Raw genomic sequence first — 25,406 nt, 5'->3', positions numbered from 1 at the left:
GAGGCCTGCTGTTTTAATCACGCCTCTCTCTCTCTCAATGTTGTTTGCGCCCTGGTACAACCCATCTGCCTTGAATCTAGGGCTCCGCTGGGGCTGCACACATCTGCCAGCCAGACTACCTTCGTACACAATTACTCAATCCACCGTAAGGCCTTTTAATAGGAAACAAGTGTGACAACGGCAAGCCTCTTTTTTTTTTTTTTCCTCCTCCCTCTTAAACCACAGAGTCAAATAGCTCTAATAGAGATGAAGCTTGATAGATCCGCCCAGGTGTAGGTGAAATGGTAGAGCCTCAGGGGTAATAGATGCTGTGCTCTCATGCTGAAGTTTAGCACTCTGTCCTGACCGGCTCGCTAGCAGCAGTGAGATGGGCTGCTCCTTGTACAGTTACAGAGTCAACACGCTTCTTGCCGCTCACGTTTATGCCTAATCCGGAGGGCAACCTGGAGCTAGGTAAGAACAGCAGAACAGCTCTTTGACTTCAGCGTGTGGACAAAGGACAGCAAATGCAGTAAGTGGAAAATTTATTCTTCTTTTACTTGGGAATTAATTAAGGATGTTTACTCTCAGGGAATCCTCTAAAGACTGCAAAAGTGAACTAGCAAAAAGCCTGCGTTCATAACCCTGTGGATTTCCTCCGGTTTCGTTTTGCACAGTGCCTTGGCACTGTCACTGAAGCTTAAATACTCTGCAAGTGCCTTCCTCATTCAGAAGGTCTCGGAACTAAAATGTGGTGCTAATAATATTGCTAATTCAATCCTGTAGCCTGGCATATTACTCACTATTTCTGGGTGAAATGTCCTTTATTGCTGTCAGGAATAATGGTAGCAAGTGTTTCGTCACAGTTCTGACAATAAAAAAAATATGTAAGAAGCACATACTTTTCTCGAAAATAGTTTTCAACTTTTCTGCATAGCTGTATTGTTATGTCACTGTTTGCTAATGTGTGGCATTTGCCTGAAATTTTTGCTCAACAAATCCATTCTACAGCTCAATCTCTTACCAAAGAAAAGATGCTAAAAACTAAACGCAGCATTAAGTTGTAGCAGCAATGACAATGATAATGAATTTTTAAACAAACAAAACAAAACAAAGGTCATTTGTCTGATAGCATAGGAAGAGATATTAAAGCCAGATGTAGGAAATCTCAACTTTGACTTTTTGGTCTTTCATGCTTGGTTTAAAGCAGCCTTCACTTTGCGTTTACTTTGCATTTACAACTTGAGATTCACTATTAAACTATATTTGAACTTCAAGTTCAGATTTGATCTAAATGCAGCCCTGTTCCTTGAGCCCCCTACTCTGATTTTTACTTGGCTATGGGGAATCTTTTTACTACTATACCATATATCCTGAATTGTGTTAACAAGCTAACTGTGGTGGACTTTTTCAGGTGGAATGTCAGCCAATGTGAAAGAATGTGTTTGCTGTTCAAATGTATGATGTTCCATGTAAGAAATAAACGCATGGGACATATGCTCTGACAAAGATTCCAGTTAGGATTCCAAATTCAATGCATCACATATTGCCCAAAGATAATAATATTAAAAAGGATGCAGTTAAAAACTGTCAGCACGTCATAATAGCTCTTTGCAATCATTCAAGGATTTTTTTTAACTTAGGCTTTTTAAAAAAATTAGTCTGGAAGGCATTGTTGTCTCAAAAGACAATGTACATATATAGGGTACATAGACAGGTGAAACTGGATAAAACACTGTTGCATTGTTTAAATAATTCCCTACCGGCCAGCGTTTTGTTTTTGTTTTCTAACTATTACAGATGGACATCATTGAAATTGATGGTTTAAAAACCATGACGGTAGAATCCTGATGACTCCTTTGTGTATATTCAGAAATGATTTATCTCGGATAAAGTTGCTGCTATGAGAGGTTTAATTAATTATTGCTTGTTAAATATATTTCTTTAAGAATTGCATTTGACATTACTGATGGTAGAGTAAATGCAGTTTAAAAGTCATTCTTCATGAAATACTTAAACCGACAATTGTTGGCATTGAATAGCGGTCAATGTCTACCCCCTACAGGGAGAGAATCTAATTTCACTATGCCTTCCCCAGTACATGAATACCATGGAGTACAGTTCACACATATGAATGCTGTAACCGTGTCAATGACTCCAACAAGTGCCCCTTAATGAAAAGGTCAGGTCTGTGATTAATAGGAAGCCTTTTTCAAAGGCTGGACTTCACTTCAGCACTGCCTTTAGATTTGTTTCTCCTTGATTTACTTCATTTGCCTTTCAAAGTATAATAAAAATCAAGTGGTACTATGCTGAACTTTTTAAATACTTTGTGGTTAATTTTATATGATGATAACACATTGGTTGGAATATTTGGTTCGGTAAAAAAATAAGTAAGTGAAAAAATCATTCAAGCTTATTATTGAAGGCATAGAATGATGAATGAGAACTTTACACTTTATCCAAAGAGTTGGAATATATCGCCTTTGCTTAAGTTGCAGTTAATTTAATAAATTTGAAGAGTCACTGTGGGAATAAAGATGGAGTGACAGGAAGGGTTTGATATTTTACACAAGATTTATTATGCTTAAATGGTAGCTATATGCCAGCAAGTAAATATACACAAAGAACTCATGCAAATAATGATTTTTCACCAATGGTGAAATTCATTTAAGGATATGTAGCTAAGTGGTGATAAGACAGTAATTACATCTATTGATATCCTCAAAGAAGCAATTGAGTCATCTATAATTTACAACAGTGGCTTTGTTATAACCATCCCAGTTAAATCTTATGCTGAAAAGCATTAAGGTTAAGTCTAACTTAAAAGTAAAACAAATACTTTTTTTACAGGAATTACATTTTACTAATAAATATCCTGTTGAAATTTAAGCAATTGACAAATTACATTTTAAATAAATACCCTTGTCTTTTCATTTATGTAAGTGTTCTGTGTCGCTGTGGCTTTATCTGTACATGTTCTCAAATAAGATTGCAGTAGGAATAATTCGACAATACAAATAATGGAAGTAAGTGGAAAATATATACACTATATTTATTCACACAAATTCTAAAATACTTGGAAAATTTTTAGAAATCACAGGATATATCAACTTATTCTAAGAGATCTGCTTCCTTGAAGAATTTTAATTTTTAACCATAAATCAACACAGGATTTAATAACTCCATTTTCACTTAAAACAAAGGAACTATGTTACATATCAAGATAGAGAGTATGGGGAAAAAGACAGTGAAATTTCAGTGGTCACTCAAGGAAGAGACAGTGTGGCCAACTGTACAACGGGTACAATGCTTCCTAGATGTGCTCCCACCTTATCAGTGCCCACAGTGTCTTCCGGGTACTCTTCTATCCAGGCTTCCATTTTTGTTATGAATCAGAAGCCAACCATTTCCAGGTAGGGTGCTATGAATAACATGAATTGGGCACTTGCAAGGAACCAAACACTGCCCTGAGCATTTGGTACCCATGATTTATTTAGTCCTGATAGCCCAATGAAGTAGGTACTGTTTCTATTCCCATTTATAAAAGTAAAACCAGAGGGGTTGAAGAACTTGACCAGTGCCATGTAGTTGGTAAGCAGTGGAACTTGGATTCAAATTAACTTTGCATGAGGACAGATAAATCTTCTAAACACTAGACTGCACTGCTTCCCTAACAGGTGACTTCGTTATCAATGCCAAGTTGACTTTATCTCTGATCACCTGATCAGGACGACTTGAATTCTGAAAGAGATTTATAAATAGAAATAGATAGACGACCCAATCAAACAAAACATAAATCGTTAAATGCCAGTGAGTAAGACCACACTTCAGTTTACATCATCATTCAGTACGTATAGACCCTACTACTTTTCAGAGGTTTTACGACAAGTATGGGAGTTACAGCTATTATCTCATTTCATAGTTACATTTCAATAGTTGTAATAGTACATTTCAATAGTTACATTATCTCATTTCAATAGTTACAGCTATTATCTCTTTGGGAGAAGAACTGGTCCTTCTACCCTCACTCAATTGTTAATTTTCCATTCGTGTTAGGTCTCTGAGAAGAGTTTGTCAACTCAGGATATTTCCAACCAATCCACTGTTGAACTTAACAGGGGTGATGCTAATCACAATGGTCTCTGAATGAGAGTCACCTAAACACATTCCCACCAACCACTACGGCAGTGAAAAAAAGTGAGCAGTTATTCACTCTTAAAGATTTTCAGGCCTTAGTTACTTAGTAGGACCATCTGGATTTTTTTTTAATAGAATGATCATTGAATTTCTCTTTATCTGTGAATACTTGTGTCATGTAAGCATAGCCTAGAAAAAACCTATTTGAAATATTTTATTTCAGATACAGATTTTCCAAGGAACTATATCTGTCGTATGACCCTCTGCTGGAACACTTTCTCCCCCAGACAGACCTTTATCAATATGATTGAGAATATTCTTTGTAGAGAACTCAAAAACAAAATATTTATGATAAAAAAAACCCTTCTATTTCATAATATAACTTTTGTCATTATGGGCTTGTGTATCTTCTCCCAGATAAAGACAGAATATTCATTTTACAGGGAGTTTTTTATTTCTAAAAGCCTATCTTATCATAATTGTTAAGGTGAGAGATCCACTTCTATATACACAAGCAGTTTTATGCATGGCAAATTTAATGAAAATGAGGAAATTACTTCAAATTTTTAGCGAACCCAACCCACTTTTTAAAAAACTGGATATGTAAAAATGTTACTTTAATTCTCATATATCCTTTTGTGTTGATAAAAGATATCTGATGAATAAAAAGGTATGGGATGAAGATATTTAAATATGTTTGGCATTTATAAAATCATAGACTGTTTTTATACAAAAGAAGACAGAGAAGAAAACAAGTATTTTTTTTTTTCAAACTAATCTTAAGATCCTAAGAGAATTAATCTATAGTGACAAGATCTGAAAGCCCTAAAAACCTTGAGGATTGATGATTACTTGAAAAACTTCGATCAGAGACTTCCCTATCACTGTCATAACTCAAAGAGATCAACAGGCTAGCTTCTTGAAGTTAATCTTACCCTCATAAATCCTTTTTGGATTATCCAGACAACACTTCATTTTCATTTGTAGGGTCATCTTCACTGGGAGGGTCTCCTAATCCCATCCCCCTCCTTTTTTTGGCCTGACTCATCCCAAGCCTTCTACCAGGGGTCCAGTCTACAATTAATTCTGATATTGTCTCATACTGGCTTACTTACTACTGGCTTATGTTCCAGGGAAATACTGAGAACACTGTAGGTTTAGACATTGTGCTGACGGACAGTTCCGTTCATATCTGGTGGTCACAATTGCTATAGTCTCATACATCTTGAAGCCAAAACCAGCAGTCAACCACAACTCGATTCATGCATGTCCTTGCTTTGTGTGGAAGGAAGGCTCTTGGTCCCAGTTTCCCTACACAAATCAGACTCCTAGCTACCATGGGTTTACTTCTGCAACCAGTATCCAAAAATTCTTCTTAATATTGCTTAATATTAAATATTCTCTTCATTTTAGGCTCATTGACACCTATATCCTGTTTAGAGAGTGGCATGAATTTTTAATTTTGTTATGAAGTACATTTTATCATTGCTGTGTGTTCAGAGTTAAAGTTGGAGGTGCGACAAACTCAGGGTTTCAAAGAGGCGTTTCATTAGCAGTCAACTTCATTTTGTTTTGTTCCTTAATATTGTACAAATTACACATGCTGCATCATAACTTTCCTGATAAACTGTATTTTCAGTCATTCTAGAATTTATTTTCCCTAGATAACCATCTGCTACTAAGTACACATATCCATGTTAGTATTTAAACTTGGGTTTGACTGAATTACAAAACTAAAATCCTTATAAGTGGAATACTGAACATGAAGTAGAACACTGGGGTTCAGGTCCTCTTTTAGACAATTATTCGGTCGTTTTTAAAATGTATAGAATATCGGCCATTCAACATTTTTTTATTTATTTGCACACGAAAGAATTGTGAAAAGCTCTTTGTAAAGTGACCAGGAAAAATGAGAAATTTTTATGAGACATAGAAGGCCATGAGAGTGCATCAGCTCAGCATCTGATGTCTCATTCAGGACTTGCCTGGCTTTTAAAGGGTTTTGTATGTGTGGAGGACTCTATGTTTGGTATAACTTATGTTGTATAAACCATCACACATATTTTCTCCCCTATATTAAAATATATTTCAGTGATGTTTAATCAGAAAACTTTTATCTCAGCCTGAGTTTCATTTAACAAAATAGGAGTTTCCATGAAAAATTATGTCTTGGCGTGAACAAACACTTCTCAATTTCCTTAATTTGTGAGCTTAATGAGGGATTCATATTTGATTTTTCCATTTCTTGGTGGGTCTCTTTTCAGTCCTGTTCTGAAGGATTTAAGAAATGAAAGAAAATTAACAAAGGAATCCAAAAACCTTTACCATTTAAAAGTGAGCCTCTAAAACTGAATCCTGGAATTCAGCTTCGTTTACCCTATAGTCCTAGCCAACAATTGCCTGACACATGGTGAAGAACAGGAATGCTGTACTAACAAAAATATCTTCATATTCACATAAAACATTGACATATATTGGCATCTTTGCTCTTAGCTACCCTATGAGATAGTATAACACTAATACATTCATTTTTTTTCACTTCTTAAATAATGTTAGAAGTATATTTTAACAAGGCTGATTTTCAGGAGACTATAGATGCTGGAGAGGATGTGGAGAAATGGGAACCCTCTTGCATTGTTGGTGGGAATGCAAATTGGTGCAGCTGCTCTGGAAAGCAGTGTGGAGGTTCCTTAGAAAATTAAAAATAGACCTACCCTATGACCCAGCAATAGCACTGCTAGGAATTGACCCAAGGGATACAGGAGTACTGATGCATAGGGGCACTTGTACCCCAATGTTTATAGCAGCACTCTCAACAATAGCCAAATTATGGAAAGAGCCTAAATGTCCATCAACTGATGAATGGATAAAGAAATTGTGGTTTATATACACAATGGAATACTACGTGGCAATGAGAAAGAATGAAATATGGCCTTTTGTAGCCACATGGATGGAACTGGAGAGTGTGATGCTAAGTGAAATAAGCCATACAGAGAAAGACAGATACCATATGGTTTCACTCTTATGTGGATCCTGAGAAACGTAACAGAAACCCATGGGGGAGGGGAAGGAAAAAAAAAAAGAGGTTAGAGTGGGAGAGAGCCAAAGCATAAGAGACTGTTAAAAACTGAGAACAAACTGAGGGTTGATGGGGGGTGGGAGGGAAGGGAGGGTGGGGGATGGGTATTGAGGAGGGCACCTTTTGGGATGAGCACTGGGTGTTGTATGGAAACCAATTTGACAATAAATTTCATATATTGGAAAAATAAATAAATAAACATTAAAAAAAGAAACAAGGCTGATTTTGTGACCAAGTATTTAATTTATACAAAATGAAAATTTGAGCAAGAAAAGCTTATGTGCACTCATTTCATTACCTTGAAGATACAAAAGCAAATATACGTGGGTGAATATAGAAATGTAAAGTAACTACAGGGTGTCCTGTCATTTATATTATCTCATTTAATCTTCATATTGATAGCAAAAGAGGTTTGTCCTTTGCAGTTTACAGATAAACAATGTGTTTTACTTTCTCAATTTTATGAATAACATTAAACTAATGAAAGTATTTCCAAGAGGCTGATATACTATCTGAAAGCAGCAAATGTGCACAAACATGCTGGGATGCCCACATGCAGGGTAGCTTGGGACAGAGGCTATTTTTTTTATAGTTCCAGTCCTTTGGACTGGAATTTAGAGACTCAAACTATTTCAATACATTATGGACCTTAAGGATGCACGTATACACCATATATGTGGTAAGACTCCTACCTGACAAAAGTCTTAGTATTGCCATCATATTTTGATTCAAGAAAATATAAGAAATGGGTGTGATATCAATGCCATGTGTTTCAAGAAGGCATTTTACTTTGGTACCTTTAGGAGAATACAAATGTTATAGATGATTTTATCATGTAGAAAAAGATGTATATTTTATATCAGACCTTGTATTTATATCATGTTTTTAGGCATATTCATTAATTTCTGTTACAATAATGTAATAAATAACTTGCTCCTTGTGTGTGTAGTTTATGTGTCAAAGCAAATACGTCCGTGTATGAATGATTTCTATTATCCATTCCACAGTAATAGCTCTCTTAAATAAAAATGATTTTTCTTTTATTTAAAGAACTATAGTTCATAATTTAAAAAACAAATTTCATCACAAACTTTTGTGTGCACCAACAGGAAAAAAAAATCTGTGAATTTCAAATAATTGTTTCCTGGCTTACTTTGGCTGCTTTAGAGTTTTGAATATTTATAGTAATCACTTGCTATTCTCTGCTGCTATAGAAACACTGTATTTTTATATTTAATGTGTTACTTTAAACAATGACTGTGGCTACGGACAGCATTACATAGAGATCTTGTAGGTAGACTACAAGTTTTTAAAATAATGTTATTAACCTTTTTTTTTTAATTTGTTCATTTTGGAAATTGTGAAGTTTGCTTTTTTTATTATGACAAGACCCAAACATTTATTTTATTAGTATGACTTGGGTTGTATATTGCCCACATGGAATCTTTTTAGACTCTCCAAAACCACTAGACTCACAAAACTGCCATTGGCTATTGCTGACACTAGCCCACTGGGAAGGAGGTAGGATAAGAGATGACAACAGACTGCCAGCAGGACAGCATCAGCGGCTCCCCTTGTGACAGCAGAGAAGATCAAAATGGGGGCGGGGGGTAGGGGAAACAAAGGATTAGAAACCCTGTTCCCTGAGGAAACCGATATCTTCTGTTACAACAGGGGTACAGCTAAGTTCCTGCAGGTGGTCTGCCCAGTGAAAATAGTCACCATACTCGGGAAACCTGTCAGGAGTCTTACTATCAGATATTTACAATTTTCCCAGTCTATATACAGCGTAGCAGTCAAGGTCCTTTGTGCCATAGGTAACTTTTCCTAGTAATACCATTAGCCTTTTAATTTTTATCATGTTTCCAGGAAAATAGAACTAGACAGCTCATAAAAGATGAAATTGGCATGACAAAGGGGAAAGTGCATTGTATTCTCTATCCACAGATAGTTAACATGAAGTTCGAGAAGATTCGTTTGAAGGACTGCCATGGCATATTTCCATTCTGTCTACAAAAACTAAAAACCTCATTTGCAGTTATACTTATTGCACAGAGACCTGCTGTCATTTGTCGTTTTGATTTTGCTTCCAAAATATTTAAGCATCTCTGCCCCTCTGTAAACTTTAAAAACTATATATACCTACACACCAACATTTTGAAGGGCTGAAAAAGATCTAGATCCAAGGGAAATTTCTATCCTTTATATGAGATTAGACTGAGGAAGGTGAAGACTACATTTTCTAAGACTAAAGCTCAGAATCAATTATGTAACTGCTTTAAATACTTAAGGCTTCACATAAGATACGCCTGGAATTGCTTCCAAAGCTCAGGATACTAGTTCTGGAGGACCACCTTTGATATGGGAACAGGCTAATAGGACCCATCCATGGTACGTCACTTGTGGCTGCAGCAATAATGTTATATGTCAGCATGTCTTAGGGGAAGAAAGTGCATTTGGCAGGAACTCTGGCTTTTCTGGAGAGAAGCAGTATCATGGGCAGATGATAACTTGGCAAGTTCCTGCAACTGCAACTGTGACCATTAAAGTTTAAGGATTGACTCAAGCTATTTTTTCTGAAAGGACTAAGGGCTGGGCACGTTAAAAACATTTTGAGTGCATTTGTTATTGTGGTTCCCAATCCTAATTACTTCTCAAAGCACTGCTAAGAATTTATATTGGGGCACCTGAGCGGCTCAGTCTGTTAAGCGTCTGGCTCTGGATTTCGTCTCAGGTCATGATCTCATGGTTTGTAAGTTCGAGCCCTGCATGGGGCTCTGCACTGACAATGTGGAACCTGCCTGGGATTCTCTCTCTCTCCCTGTCTCTTTGCCCCTCCCCGACTCGTGCGCACACACTGTCTCTCTCAAAATAAATAATGTTTTAAAAATGGAATTTATATTAGTGATATTTAAACAAGTGAACACTAAGAAACAATATGCTATTCAGGTTGTATCTACTAGTTTACTGTCTAGGAATAGATATTAGCTATACAGTAATTATAAAATGTGTGTGCATTTATATACATAGTCTTAGATAATGACTAGACAACTTACCAAATTTCAGAGATTATACTTGTATAAAGTTAAAATTAGCATGGACAGATCATTTAAAAACATATATCATTTAATAACAGCTACATTTTTACTTGTAAAATGAGAAGTTTTAAATAGATAATGCACCTAGTTTCTTTGGTTTCTAATTTAAAATATGTATACACACATTATTTCATTTGTAATAATGAACAGCACTGTTTAAAACTTAATTTAAAAACTTTGAGTAAGATAACAAGGATATATTACTCTTATAGAGATGTGTGCTGATATTTAAAAAATTTTATTTTTTATACTACATTTGATGACTTAAAGTCAGTCTTGACTGAATTAATAAACTCCTGAGTAATTAAATATCCTCAAGTTATTTGAATATTGAAAAAAAGGACATTGATTCTTTTAGTTAATTTTTCTGGTTTCTGTTAAGTGCTGATCATGAATTAAGGAATTAAAAACCATTTCTTGCACTTTAAATAGATAATAATTTGCCTTTTTTTCTATTCTAGATAATTTTTTATTCTGTCAAACTGTAGACCCCATAATGAAATGGAGATGGTACAGTGTAATTAGCTACAAATAGTGAACTTAATTTATCTTAAATTATGTGTAATAAGAGAAAAAATATGAAACCACATTAAGAATGATGTTACTTAAAGAAATAAAAAAAACGTATTGTAATTAGTTCATGTTCCTTTTGAAATTAGAGCTATAAGTCTTTGGAAAATTTGTCAGAGATATATGAAGTTTCTATTAGATCTTTTTTTGTTTGTTTGTTATGTACCACATTTGTTATTTAATAGATAATGAGTTTTAACATCAGCTGTGGCTGGATCTCTTAATTTGAATACTATGCTTAAAGCATCTTTTGATTTCTTTTAACAAGATATCTCAAAGTTAGAAGATCTTTGAAATAGTCTGTATCCTTAATTAGATTTGATCCCAACCTGTGCAGCACAAGCCATTATTAATTGAGATTTATGCAAAAGAAGATAGAGGTAATGAGCATTTGAATGGCTCATGGATCAGTGCAGACTTAAATTTACTGTAGCATGTTTTCATTGATCACCCCTACAGTTAGGGTGGACTTTACTGAGAAGCATAGAGAACTAGGAAATACAAAGAATGGGATTGACCTTTAGCAAATTTTGAGTGTTAGGAACTTTATCTTTGATAATCTTCCCTTCACTTCACAACTTTTTTCAATTCAGGGAGCAATTTCTCTTCCCTTCTCTCAGCAGTTGAGTCACCCCCTTGCTCATAGACTTCATACTGACTTCCGATTACCCCAAAACTTGAACTTCTGCCAACAGCAGCAGTTTTGTTTTTTTTTTTCAGTTCAGAAAGCTCCATGCTCTTAGTCTTTACTCTTTGACATTGTCACCCTCTTCCCCAGTAATTCCTAAATCAAAACACTCATTCCTTGGGTGTAGTAATTACTGCTAGGTCCTGGACGGGAAGTCAATTAAGCAAAGACACAGAATGTTGAATGAGTATCATTCAACAGTTTGATGGGTATATTTTAATTAATAAGCCTTTAACACTTCGGGTGTTTACATTTTAGTAAGAGCATTCCTCTGATTCAAAGCGTGTTTCTAATTTTTGAAGCTTCAGCAAAAATTTGAAAGAGATGAGCTTCCCCGCAAGTGCTGAGCTCCGTTCCTTTCCACCTCTAAGTTGTGATCGGTCTCTGGCCAGCTCTGACCCAGGAAGCTACTCCCTGGCTAGCACTCTTAGTCCGGAGAGGAGGATCTATGACAACTTGGTGTCAATTTTTGCTGTCCACTCACTTTTGCCTGTTCTATTCTCATGCTCTAAATATTTTGAAACCAGCCAATAGAAGAACCTTACGGAATGCAAATCGTATTTAAGAGAAGTTTTAAAATTCGCTTTTCATGCTTATGTGTTACAAGTCCATTTTTCACCTTCTCTTCCATTCCAGGTGTTCCTGCTTAGCCCCTAACCCCTACATCCTCCTAGCATACCTTCCTTCTGAAATCAGTTGGAAATTCAGAGGGAGTGAAAAAAGGAAAAGAGAAATAGAAAAGGCCCTGACTGAATGTTGCTAATTGAGGGAAAGTGAGGCTGCTCCATGTATGAAGTATTGTTCCCAGTGGCTGCTGCCGAGATGAACATTAATCTTCTTTTAGTAAACTACATTTATATAATTAATCATGTTGTCATTTGGGGGTTAGTGATGCAGTTTGCCTTGGATAACTGCCGGATACTGCAGACCTTTACGCTAGCCTAAACTTTTCTGACTTACCTAGTCTAAATACCTTTACACTGAACTCAAAGTTAGTGTGCTAATGTCGTTTTGCTCTAGCTATTTTTTTTTTTGTTATCCTTGTCCTTGTTTTAAGTTGATCTTGAGATTTTACATGAGAAAAAGAAGAGCAATTAAATATTCCTCGCTAGTGAATTTCTTAGTGATATTACTGATAAACTGTGGATGTAGTTGAATGGTTAAACTTTGCCAGAGCAAGTATGTATATAGCACATGCTGTCCCTGACACACTTGAAGTTGTACACTTTTTGAAAGAATGAAATATAGCTGTTGGAAAACCATTATTTTATGGCACAATTTAAACATCCTTCCCAATTCTATGAAGCCTTGAGCTAGGTAGTATCTTTTCCTGCTCTGAATTCTGTACCATGTATTACTTGGGTCATTTCTTTGATAGCTGCCTGTACAGAGGCATTTCCATTCCCTGCTAAATGCTAAGCTTCTTGGACACAGAGACCAGGGCATCTACTTCTTTGTGTGCAACACAGCCGTGGCAAAGTAGGTGTTCAATAAACACTTCTTTGATTGAGGATTTACAGTTTCCACCCTGTATATGCAGATTGAAGGGTCTTTACCTTCTGTCTCTATACCCCATTTGCTGTTTAATTGGCTATTAGCTGGAACTGATTGATAGACATGAACACTTTTTTTTCAAAAAGAGAATTGGCAGCTATGTAAATACAGCACTTAACCTTAAGCACTCAGCCATTAACCTTAATCACTGTCCATTAACCTTAAAGCACCCCAGGTTTCTCCCCTTACAATCCCCCAAAGCAGACCCCACTGAATGCATTCTTTAGCACAAAAAAGAATCTTTTAGAATGTTTTTCTTATTGTTCTATGAGTGGCTATAAAAAAAATGCATTTTGAAAGGGAACACTTGACTCTATTTCTTTATGTAGATGCTAATTAATTTTCCAGGTGTTCATAGAAAGATACAATATTGGAAAAAATATTTTGAAGAGCATGTTGGGATATATTTGGTAAGGAAAAAACTAAACAATGTTTTTTTTAAAGTGCCATTTATAAGGTTGATAATCACAAGTGCATTACATACCACTTTCTAATTAAGCCTGGAAACATGAAAAATAAACTTTTTCTATAGCTGCTACTAAAATCATATTTAAAATGAACTTCAGATATGTAGGCACAATCACTTACTTTAAGAATAGTGGCTTCCTGAAATACTTTATATCTAATGTCAGAGAATAACAAAGACAGAAGGATAAAGGCATTTCCTTTTTTAAACATAACACTTTAGATTTATTCTTTAAGTATGCTCATCAATAGAAATAACCCCTATTATTGAAATAATTTTAATGAAATGATAAGGAGAATAATCATAATCCTTTATAGTCTATAAAATTTATGTTTTCTATTTTGGGTGTTTCACAAAAAATATATAATAATGGTAATGGAAAGATGCAAAATGTCACCTGTCAGTTAATGCATTCCAATTTATTGTGTTTGTTTTATATCCTAGTTTTGTTTTACCAAGATGTATATTCACAACCTATAGTTGTAGTAAAATGACATGACAAAGTTGCAAAAAGTTTTGTGTGTAATTGTATACATAATGATGTTTTACAGCCTCAATCTTTGGAGGGAAAGCAGTAAATCAGTGAAGTTCCCATTGTATTTTGAACATGATACATATTAGGGTGAGGTGGACTAGAATGTGGGAGGATGGCTGGCGTTTGGGGAGGCAGAGAGAGAGCACCTTGCTGTATTCAGGAAAGCAATTTGATACTAATGGACTGATTATTTTTAGATTTGCCAAAGTGCTCAGTGTTGCTCCAAATCCCAGAAGGAACTGACACTAGAAGGTGTGAGCAACTGAGGGCAGGGGAGGGTCTCCCTTACAACTGCATTTCAAGGTATATTTTAACAAATGTGAAATCTCACTGGAAAAACAAACCAGTGTAACACGATGACTTCAACTCCACAAAGATGTTACTTCAACATTGGCTGGTTAGCTGTTCCCTTGGAATTTTCAGTTACCTAACTGAGGAAGAAGGTGATAATGAGAGAGGGACTCGAGAAAAGAGAGTTCAGGCAGAAGGAGCTCCACAAAGGCATCCAATCCAAAACGGACCTCCTATTTTGAGAATTAATCAATAGCTTTCACAGCAATTACTCTCCATATGCTTAGCTGCCTCTCTAAGCACTTCTGCCATTCGTTCATTCTTGGCCCCCGAGGAGGCTCTTGAAGGTACACAGACACTAAGACCATAAATGAACAGTTTCACTTATTGTTTAGTAGATTCCATACCCTCACATCACTATATATATGGATAAATAGACATAACCATACACACTGACATTCTTTTCATACAAGGTGAGGAAAAATAAATGCAGATTTAGCTCCAAATTTGAACAAGTAAATGGAAGTAAATTTCTGTCCTTCATCTTTGCAGACTGTCTGTTAAAATATATACATTTGTTCATTTGAGTAATGTTGCTTAAGGAACCATGTCACTTTAAGAATAGGTCATTGCACTTGTTGAAACCGTGATGTAAACATATTAAGGGTATATTTTGAATTATTATTTTCTTTTAAAAACACGTAACAGGTACTCTTCTATCATGCTTTTTTACTCACAAAGGAACAACTAGGAATAAGACAAATTTCTTTCCCTAAATATGATTATCAAGTGCTATAATATGTGAGATCAGATAATGGAAAACTGATTAAAATGTCATCTTAATTTTTTTTTTTTTTTTTTACAGAACTTGGTTAGGAATAATAAGTAATTGTAGCCATGTCTCCAAGTTGCAAGACATGGTTAATTTAATGATAACACAATTAAAAACAAATTAAACCATGTTGATATTGTACAAGCCAATGTCTTACATCAGGTTCTAGGGACTACTTAGAGAGTTTGGACTACATAAAATGTATATTATTTTCTAACCTCTGTCTTTTCTATGTTTGCTCTATCACCTTTTTGTTACTTACCAGTTTGGATGTTCATGCATGAGAAACACAAGATTCTAAAAATGTACTTTATTAAATACTTACATAGCAAAACAATATACTCAGTATTAGTAAAAGCAAATTTTTAAATTTGTTTAGTATTTTTATCATTTCACTCGGTCACCTGAATGCCTAGCATATATTAGATATTCATGTTATTTATTGAATCTTTTTTCTTTATAACAATTTTTATCTATTTATTTATTTTGAGAGAAAGAGACAGAGAGAGAGAGAGAGAGAGTATATGTGCACATGTAGGGGAGGGGCAGAAGAGAGAGGGAGAAAGAATCATAAGCCAGACTTGATGAGATCACGACCTGAGCTTATATCAAGAGTTGGACGCTTAACTGACTGAGCCACCTAGGAACCCCTGAATAAAATTATTTAATTCTTCAAATTAAGCACTGTTAGTCTAGTTTCATAAAAGTAACTTCAGATTCTGCCAATCTGTTGCATTCTTTTGCACACCCCCACCTGGTTGGTGGCTCTACATTTGGACAGCTGAGACATATTTAAAAGATTCTTAAACCAACTTCCCCTTATCCCTAGGTTCTAAAGAAAGAAAAAAAAAAGACTTTCATGGGAATCAGAAATTGCCTGCATGAATACTGTTTCAAGTGAAAGCAGGAATGGGTGTCACGGATTAACTAGGAGTTTTATAAGTAAATCCCATGCACATCACCTATCAGTTAACAAAATATCTGTTCAGAATTAATTACGTACAAAAGATTGGGGGAAAAAGAAAGAACATAGGGATGCCTCCTACTTCCCAGCAAAATCACCCGGTTGCGTATTCTGTGAATTTCCTTCTTAAAAGACTTCTTGAAATTCATTTCGATCTCATTTTATCTGTAAAAGATTGAGGTCAGAGTGTCCAACCCAACCCAGTAAAGTCAGCTCCAACATCTGTATGACTGCATTTTCTCACTTGAGATTTTTTTTTCAAACGTTAAGTAGAAAGGAATTTAAGAAAATGATATCTGTTTCATATGTGTTTTTACCCTTAAAACAGCAAGTCAGTGCACTACCGCTACCCCAAAACCAACACAAGAAACAGCTAACCACTCATCACATTCACCCACACCCGCACACCAAATGAACAAACAAACACATAAGCAGACATAAAAAACAAACCAACTACGAAAACAGAGTCTGCCTCTCTAACATTTCATCATTGCAAGGAAATTTCAGGTTGAATGTGTATAGTAAAATATACTTTCACCAGGGAATGCGAGGGGGGCTGTCCCTACCCCTCCTGGCCTCAGCCCTAGCACTCCTGGGACCCAGCACTCCTGGGGGCGGGGGTGAGAACTCTGGCGCCTGTAGCCCATCTGAGGCCTGCTGGAAGAAAAATGATGTCACAGATGTTTCACTGTTTCTTCCTCATCTCCTCTATTTCCTTCTTTACTTATACCTTTAAAGGTGTTTTCCTATTTCCAGTTTGTCTTCACTTTTTCCAACCTCTGCCATTTTTCCGAAGCTCTCACGTCCCTTAGCTAGAGGGACAATTTTTCTGACCAAATATAAACATTCATTCCCACTGGCCCTTTGTATTTTCTCTTAATTTTGACTGCGGATGGAGCTGCTTTTTTTTCCCAGGGTAGAAGTGAGGGTGTGAGGATCCTCCCCTGAGTTTGCCATCTCTAGGGAGGCCCTGGAGACTACTGGCTATTAATTAACATTTTATGATGCCCTTCACACCCTTCAGAGGAAATACACTGTCTTAACGCCAAATAGTAATAGTTCAGTTCTCCTCTCCTTTGGGTTCTGGATGCACCAGCTCTCACCCTCCTAAGGGGGGGGGGGGGGGAGGAATGTTAGACTCCATATTATACCTACCTAGAGGATAAAATGTCAAGTGTAAAGGCTCCTACAAGGAGGAACGCTTTGTACCAATTTCAAAATATTTCTCTGAAAAGAAAAAAAAAAATGAAAAAGGGAACACTCCTCAGCTTAACGATTGGATGAGAAAACTCACTCCCCTGGAATTCTATACAATATAAATAGGGAGCAGGATTTCTCACCTGTGCTTCCTGTAGTTCTTTCACTAGAGAACAACCTGCCTTTTTGAGAAGAGCAAACTGTGGGTTCACTTGTCTCGAAGACCACCTTCACCACACAGGAAGGTCCTGCTCTAGGTGAAGTTTCTGTGTGATGCTGTTTTTGGCTTGCACACAATTGTGTCTCTCATCCATTTTTTTTTCTTTTTATTTAAAATATAGAAAACTGGTTCCCCTAGTGAGGAAATTTCAGGTTTACTTCATTTATATTCTCTAATCATATTATTTTTAATATTACGTTAGAGTCAGAGAGATCCGACAGAAACTGTCGTTTTTGTTTTTGTTTTTGTTCTTGTTTTTTTCCCAAGGCCAAAAGATAAGGAAAGATAAGGAAAGTGACAGAGTTAGGATTCTCTCACTTCTAGCAGTAGAGACCCAGAGCCCTCGTTGTCACCATGATGGAACATACACAGCCATGTAGTGTTTTGAATTCATCCAGATCTCAAAGATCTGGACCCATGTGTGTCTCGGGTATCTGGGCTTTCTTGCACTAAAGGTATGGAAAATAGAACTATAACTCACTCCTGCCTCAGTGTAGAGTTATCCGTTATATTTTTATTTTTAAGCTTTTCTTTTCATGGAAAAGTATCCTCTTTGAATCTGATGTTTAAGGTAATTCTTACAGTGTGGGGATTCTTATTAATGACTGGAAATTCTCTTCTTAGTTTCTAAACCGTCTAAATGATCAGATATGTTTATTCAGCTATTCTCATGGTAATTAAAACATGCATTATATTAGAACTAAATGTAGAATACGAAGATGTATCCATGGATAGCATTTAAATCTTTCCCATTTCTTTTATTCTTGTAATCATAATCATTTTTAAGTTAAAATCATGGGAGATAAAGGGATTAAGCATAAAGTTTTATGTGAAAAACTTCAGATGTTAATAAGAAGAAGGAAACTAATATTTAATAACTACTTAGGTATCAAGTATTTTGCCTAACCATGTTTCTATCTGTGAGTGTGTGTGTGTGTGTGTGTGTGTGTGTGTGTGTGTGTGTGGTTTGTTTTTTTTCCCCATCAAACATATCTGTATGAGGAAAGCATAAATGGTGGCTCAAAGAGATTGAGTTGCTGATGTTCATATCTAGCATTGGGAAGAGCAGTGATTAAGACCCAGAGCAGTCTGACTCCAGTTTTGTAACACCAGGTATCCTTGTTACTGCCATTCTCACCATTATTGGAAATGTTACCAATGGTGACTACATCTCTCAATAGTAAAAGCTGTTGTTAATCACACTATTTGCCATTTTGCAGAGAGAGTATTCTACTTTTTGAATGTCAGGGTTTCATGATGTTTCAGATTTTCCTTTCTCCATTGTTAAAGTCTACTGACGTAACTTGATGATAGTTTAGTTGAGTGGACCTATATTCCTGTGAAATAGTATAGTGAAGTGTGTGTTAGTGAAAGTTTAAAAGCAGAATACTGATTTGTGACTGGGTTTACTTCTTCTGGCATATAAATACCTCTAAAGTATTTAAAAGTATTTTATAATTTGAGAACCACTGGATGTATTATCTAATATAAATGGGGGGGGTCATGTTTTATCTGAAAAAGTCTGGAGAGTTTGATGGGAAAAAAGACAAGTGAAATACGGATTAAAAGATAGAACAAATATCAGCACCTTCTTGACCAATATAAATGCAAAGCACTAATAAATTTTAACCTATTTCTTGAATAATTAAGCTATTGAGTAAGCTCTTCTTGCTTTTTTAAGGTCTAAGAGTTTACTTTACCACCTCCATACCCCCAAATCCATATTCCTTCAAAGTCTAAAGCCTTCTTCAACATTTACATAATTCCTGAAACGTGTTGGAGTGGGGAAATCAGACAATGCAACTCATTTTTTGTTTTTTTTTTTTTTGTAGCCTTTGATTTTAAGCCAACTTTCCCTCAATTCATGAAATAATTTTGCCATTTCTCTTGATTTTATTTATATGGATATAAAAACACGCACACATATATATTAATATGTGTTTTTCTTTCTATTCACATATATTGATATTCATATTTATTAATATTCTCTTGATTTTATTTATATGGACATAAAAGCACACACATATGTGTGTGTGTGTGTGTGTGTTTTCCTTTTTATTGCATTCATATATATTAATATTTTGTTAGATTGGGCACTCAATTTGAGGTTAAGTAACCCCTAGAGCTATCTACCGCTGTTCATTGAGTTAGTCTCTTTAAAACTCTATTAAATTTAGTTAGCAATCAGTGTCAAGTCAGTGCACTTAATAATAATCCTGAGCATTCACCTAAGCTACTAAGGGGAAAAAAAAATCTGAGAGGTGATTTGGAGGGCCACTATTCCTAGTGTGTTGCTCACAATTATAAGCAGCAAATTTTTACTGGAGTCTAAAAATGGATTTCCCAAGTCAGCCTTAGGTATAAAAGCATGTTTCCCTAGAAACCAGGGGGGAAAAGATGCATAGAAGTTTGGATGGTTGAGACGGTCTTTTTCGGCTCGGGGAATTAGGGGTTTTGTTGTACTCTGGCAATTCCAGGTCTAGATTTCATAACGCGTTCGTTCCTTCTCCCTCCCATGAGGCTAGAAAGCCATTGGGATAGGTTGCTAACACAATTTCTATTTTTATCCCTCAAAAGACAGGAGTTATTGTCCTACAAATCTAAGCTTTGCTTTTTTAACAACACTGTGGATGTCAAGGTCTTTGGATGCTTCCTGCATGTATTTCTTTCTTTGTGCCTTGGAAAAATGAGATATGTTGACATTAACCAACACTTCCGATATTTTAATAAAAATATCATACTTAAAAAGATACCTAAAGATCCACCTTTAGGGATTTTCTTGGATCCCTTTAAAGATTTCTAATCTGTTTAATAAGGGAGACATAAATACAATGAGTCCCAAAATGTTAGTCTCCTGGAACATCATATCGAGCAGTCACTCTGCTGAAAACAAATAGTGTTGGGGGGTGGGGTGGGAAAACATAGTGTAATATCAGTTCCCCTACAAGCCCACTCATAAGTATTAATAGTTTGTGGCTCAGGACAAAAAGAAACATCCCAAAAGATAGGAAAAATGATTGAATTCCAGTGTTTATCTGGCTTAAAAAAACGGCTTCTTTCAAGTGTATTACTGGTTCTGAACTTGAGAGTTTTTGTTGTCATCCATGATTAAAATACCATCATTTCCCATTTCAGTCTTTTACTTGCTTATTGGAAGACCTACTAAAGGAGGACCATCTCTCTTTTTTCTTCCTCTGTCTGCTCTCAACAATTTCGTCTGTATTGTTTGCTAGCCAGTAGAGAATCATAACCTATTTTTGCCTCTGACCCCGGTAATTTTACCTGTAAAATCCAATTATGAAAAAAAAAGGAGTGTCAAGTGTGGTCTTTTTTTTTTTTTTTTTTTTTAATTTTTTTTCAACGTTTTTTATTTATTTTTGGGACAGAGAGAGACAGAGCATGAACGGGGGAGGGGCAGAGAGAGAGGGAGTCACAGAATCAGAAACAGGCTCCAGGCTCCGAGCCATCAGCCCAGAGCCTGACGCGGGGCTCGAACTCACGGACCGCGAGATCGCGACCTGGCTGAAGTCGGACGCTTAACCGACTGCGCCACCCAGGCGCCCCTCAAGTGTGGTCTTGAAGGGAAAAGAATTCATACCTCAGGCAGCCAGATGGGTGAATGGGAACAAGGTTGAGAGACAGGCTACTTTTATTCCTATGGTAGTCTTTTTAGAGCTCACACTAAGGAATGATACTAAATAAGAAGTATTAAGAAATTAAAAGATAATTGGCGAAAGAGTGCTGGGATTTCTGTGTATAAATTTTGCTATATACTATCTCTAAGTACCAGCTGTTGTCTTATGTATAAGCCTCAGGCTTTTAGCATTAACTGAGAGTCTTTTTCTTAAATGCATCACACATTATCTTTAAGTTAGGTCACTGGCTCTCAGCATGGTAAGACTCACCCACCAAGGCCTACACTGTATTTTACCATGTTCTCACCTTCCAGAGTAGTTTTTTAAATTTATTTTCAAACAATATTTCACAACTGAAACAAATGATATTTCACAACTGTAACTATCTTCTGCTCTCCACAGGCTCATTTGTGTCTGTTCAAATGCTGTATCACACAGCCTACTTCTAATCTAAAATAAAATGTATTTTTGATGAGGAACACCAGTTTGGCCAAATTAAAGAAAAATAAAAACAAGGTTTTTCAAGGACATTATTTACAAGGAAAACACTTTAGCTTATTTAATTTTGGCCTTGCAACTTCTGATAATGGAAACAATAGAGGATTTATAAACTTTTTATGAAGTGTAACAAGAACTTAAGGAATCTTACAATGATTTTTTTCTGTCCTTCCCATTCTTCATTAGATTATCTAGCTGTAAATTTAGTAATTGGTGAATATTTATTGACTCCGCTAATCTCAGAAGTAATAAAATCTTCTCTGATTTAATTTTTGTTTAGAATAGTTAATGTTTTTGTTTTACATTTATTTCATTAACAATTTTTAAAGAAACTAATAGCACAGATAACCATTATTTCAGATTACGTTTGAGTTTGTATTTTTCTAAAGTCTGTATTCTTCGTGAATAGAACAAACTATCAGAATGGTTGGGAAATAAAATTAATTATCGTGATTATGTGAAAGAACTCCTTACTGCCTGGTGGTAACAGCAGATTTATCACCAAGACACCTCATTTTACATAAGTAATTAAACCATTTTATAGAAGGAACCAACTATATGTGAGGAATTACACAAGTTGACCCAAGCTACAGTCATATTTATTAGAAGAATGCTTTCACTTTTTCAAAAGCACTTTTCACATATACCCCATTTAGCACATATGGGCAATTATTTAGGTGAACAAAAAAAAAAGAAATTCTTAATGATCATCAGTTACCATGTAAAAGCACAAAGACTTTCCTTATGTTTTGGGACACAAAAGAAGGAAGTAACACAACCTGCAGTTTATTATTTTGTATCAGATGCAAACCTTTTTCTAAACTTTAAATCCAACTGAAAGCAGCTGCTGGAAAAATATCATTACACTGTACCTTAAGCTACAAAAACCAATTTAATGGTGACATTTTATTTTGTTCAGATGGTCTGCTCTTTTCTTCTGTTTAAACCAGTAAAGCCTATGGAAACTGTATCTGGATGAAATCACTCGAAGGTGAAGGCCCATGACCAAAAACATTCTTTAAAGATTACAGGGTTCTAGTCAAACAGGATAGCAGCACTAACAAGATCGAAGGTCTCCCAAAGACAGGAAGTAATATTACATCATTCATATACATAACTACACGTTCCCTTTTCTAGAGAAGGATAGAGAGTTTATGATTCAAAAATATCAATACATAAAACATGGGCATTACTTTTAAAACACATGTGGATGCCTTTCAGGTCAGCCTATTTCTATTTTTTTAAAGATGTAATCACTTCTCTGACCTTGCCAGGTCAAAAATTTTTCATAAAAGTTCCTTAAATGTTGACCATTTTATTTATTTTTCCTGAAATGAACTGTAAAAAAGAGAAAATTGCCTGTGCTTTTGTTACATATCAATATTATCACAAACAAAACCTGAAAAGTATGCACAATTTGACACTAAGACTGACCTAGCTTTTTCAGAAATAGTTGTATTTTACTGCAAAGAGATAGTTAAAAAAAAAGAAAACAAAAACTACTCTTGATATGAATCCAATATTCATAAGTCTTTTATTAGAAAAACCTTGGGACCAGATTGTTTAATCTAGCGCCAGCCTTTGTTGAATATGAAGGTAAGAAATCTCTCTGCCTCTCTCACTAATTTTTACCTTTAAATTATTCTTAACCGATAACACACTTTTGTTCATTCATTCACTCATTCATAATTTATACTTAATCTCTGAAAAGGACTTAACATTAAAGTTATGGATAACTGAAAACCATTGACTTAAATAGTTGATAAAAACAAAGAGCGGGAACAATATAAGCTAACACGGTTACTGTGATATGAGCTTCATGGCATCTAAGAACCAAGCAAAGTGCCTTTGTAAATGACCTTAAATGCTGTAAACTAAGCACCTGCTGTGGATTGTAGTTATAACCTTTCCATAAGTGAGACAAGGCTTGCCACTTAGGAATGACTCCCAGGTGGTCCTGGCACAGCCTGGTCACATCTGCTAGGTCTTAGAAAAGTGGGAGTGAATGTTCTGCATGCTGGCATTGTGCCACATGACCTTGCTGAAAGTTTTGTACCAATAAGGGTTGCAAAAACTCCCAAGATATGGAGAAAGAGAAAGTTCCAAATTAAAATACAATAGTGAGTACCTCCAATAAGCAACTTTCCCTCTGCTACTCTAAATTTTCCTGATTCTTTGATGAATTTATTGGACTAGATCATTTCCAAGAATTTACTCTTCTCTCCAGAAGTCACAACAACTATTTCATCTTCCCAGTGGTAGCCTACATAGAGTCTATCATTTACTCATTCAGCAAACATCACCCCAGGTTTTCATGAACAAAATGTAGTCTCTACCTGCCTTAGGCTCAGAGTTTTAGCAGGATAGACAGAAATGTAAGCAGATTATTAGAATAAGAAGTAAGAAAGAAATTGCTATAATGCTACTGTTACTTCCAGGTGTGTTGAAGGAAGTGCTTTAGCCTTCTGGTGGGGTCAAGAAAGCCATTATCTTGAATGAGTTAGGTAGATAATGACTATCAAGGAAAATGGGGAGGCACATTTCTGGTGGAGAAAATGGTCTGTATGAAGGTAAAAGGTGAAAAAAACAGTTGGTTAAGGAAAAGAAGGTCACTGATGTTGGAATGCATGGAAAATGGAAAGTGGCTTAAAAAGTAGATAGAGGCCAGATCATAACAGTTCAGTGCTTAAGGTCATGGACCCAGAGTCCAATGCCTGGAATTGATTTGTGACTTCGTCATTTATGTGGTCTACAACTCAAAAAAATTTAATTTAACTCCTCTTAACCTCAGTGTCCACAAAGACAATTAGATTGCTCCTTTATGTTATGCTAAGGAGTAAATTAAATAATGCAAACTAAAAATGAAACTTCCAACAAGACACCGAAAACTGAAAAATGCAAAATTGCACATAAGGTGCTAAATCACCACATGTAGATTTTTGAAGGAAATTTCTGAACACTGGTAATCCAACTTGTTTGTAGGCTAAGAGTGAAGAAGAGGGGGGAGGATTTATGAAGCAATTTTATTAAAAAGAGTGGTTGCCACCTGGTGGGCATCCATTTTCATGGGAGAAAGGGGTAAAGTGGTGTTATCTCCATCACCTCAAGCCTAGAGAGAACTCCAGAGAAGAGGGTCTCAGCTGGGGACATCTGGATCACTCATAAATGTGTTCCAGTGAAGATGGTTTCTCCCATCTTCAATGTCCAAGGTACTATTTTAGCCTCCAGTCTGAGCTGACCTGAGGTGGAAGATTTGTTGCTAAGTCAGGTTCATCTTGAATATGCATATATGTATGTATGTATGTATGTATGTATGTATGCATTCATGTATGTATAGATTTTTTTTTAATTCTAAATTGAGGCTGTGTTTTGTGGCTTGAGTGATCTTTTACCTAAGAAAGCACAGAAAATCCATAGGCTTGTCAGAGTTTTCTTCCATGGGCAGGGAAAGGTAAACTTTATGACAAATGTTTTTGAAAAATGGTGAGAGAAAAAAAATGAAGTTTTAGTTTGATTGTGTCAGAGTCCAACTCACTCCACATACCCCAGTTGAACATTAAAGCACCAAAAGGAATAGTTGGTAAATAGTGACTGGTTATTTTTTGCAGCGTTAGAAGCCATGCCAAGCTATGAAGTAGATCCTGGATAAATTGAAAAGCC

General features: G+C 35.8%; 1 protein-coding gene across 2 annotated transcripts in view; it reads left to right on the top strand.

The window, feature by feature from the left end:
• The first annotated feature begins 232 nt into the window (after nt 1-232).
• The window catches only part of SEMA3A (semaphorin 3A), a 469,306-nt gene continuing 444,132 nt past the window's right edge, over nt 233-25,406 (top strand). For both annotated transcript variants that reach the window (XM_060632359.3, XM_060632358.3), the window contains exon 1: nt 233-511. The gene's annotated coding sequence lies outside the window, so the exon portion shown is untranslated. The remainder of the gene's footprint in view (nt 512-25,406) is intronic.

The sequence above is a fragment of the Panthera onca genome, chromosome A2, assembly GCF_046562875.1.
Source record: "Panthera onca isolate mPanOnc1 chromosome A2, mPanOnc1 haplotype 2, whole genome shotgun sequence".
Lineage (NCBI taxonomy): Eukaryota > Metazoa > Chordata > Mammalia > Carnivora > Felidae > Panthera > Panthera onca.
Note: the sequence above shows the minus strand (reverse complement) of the source record. Positions and strands in the feature narration are given on the sequence as shown.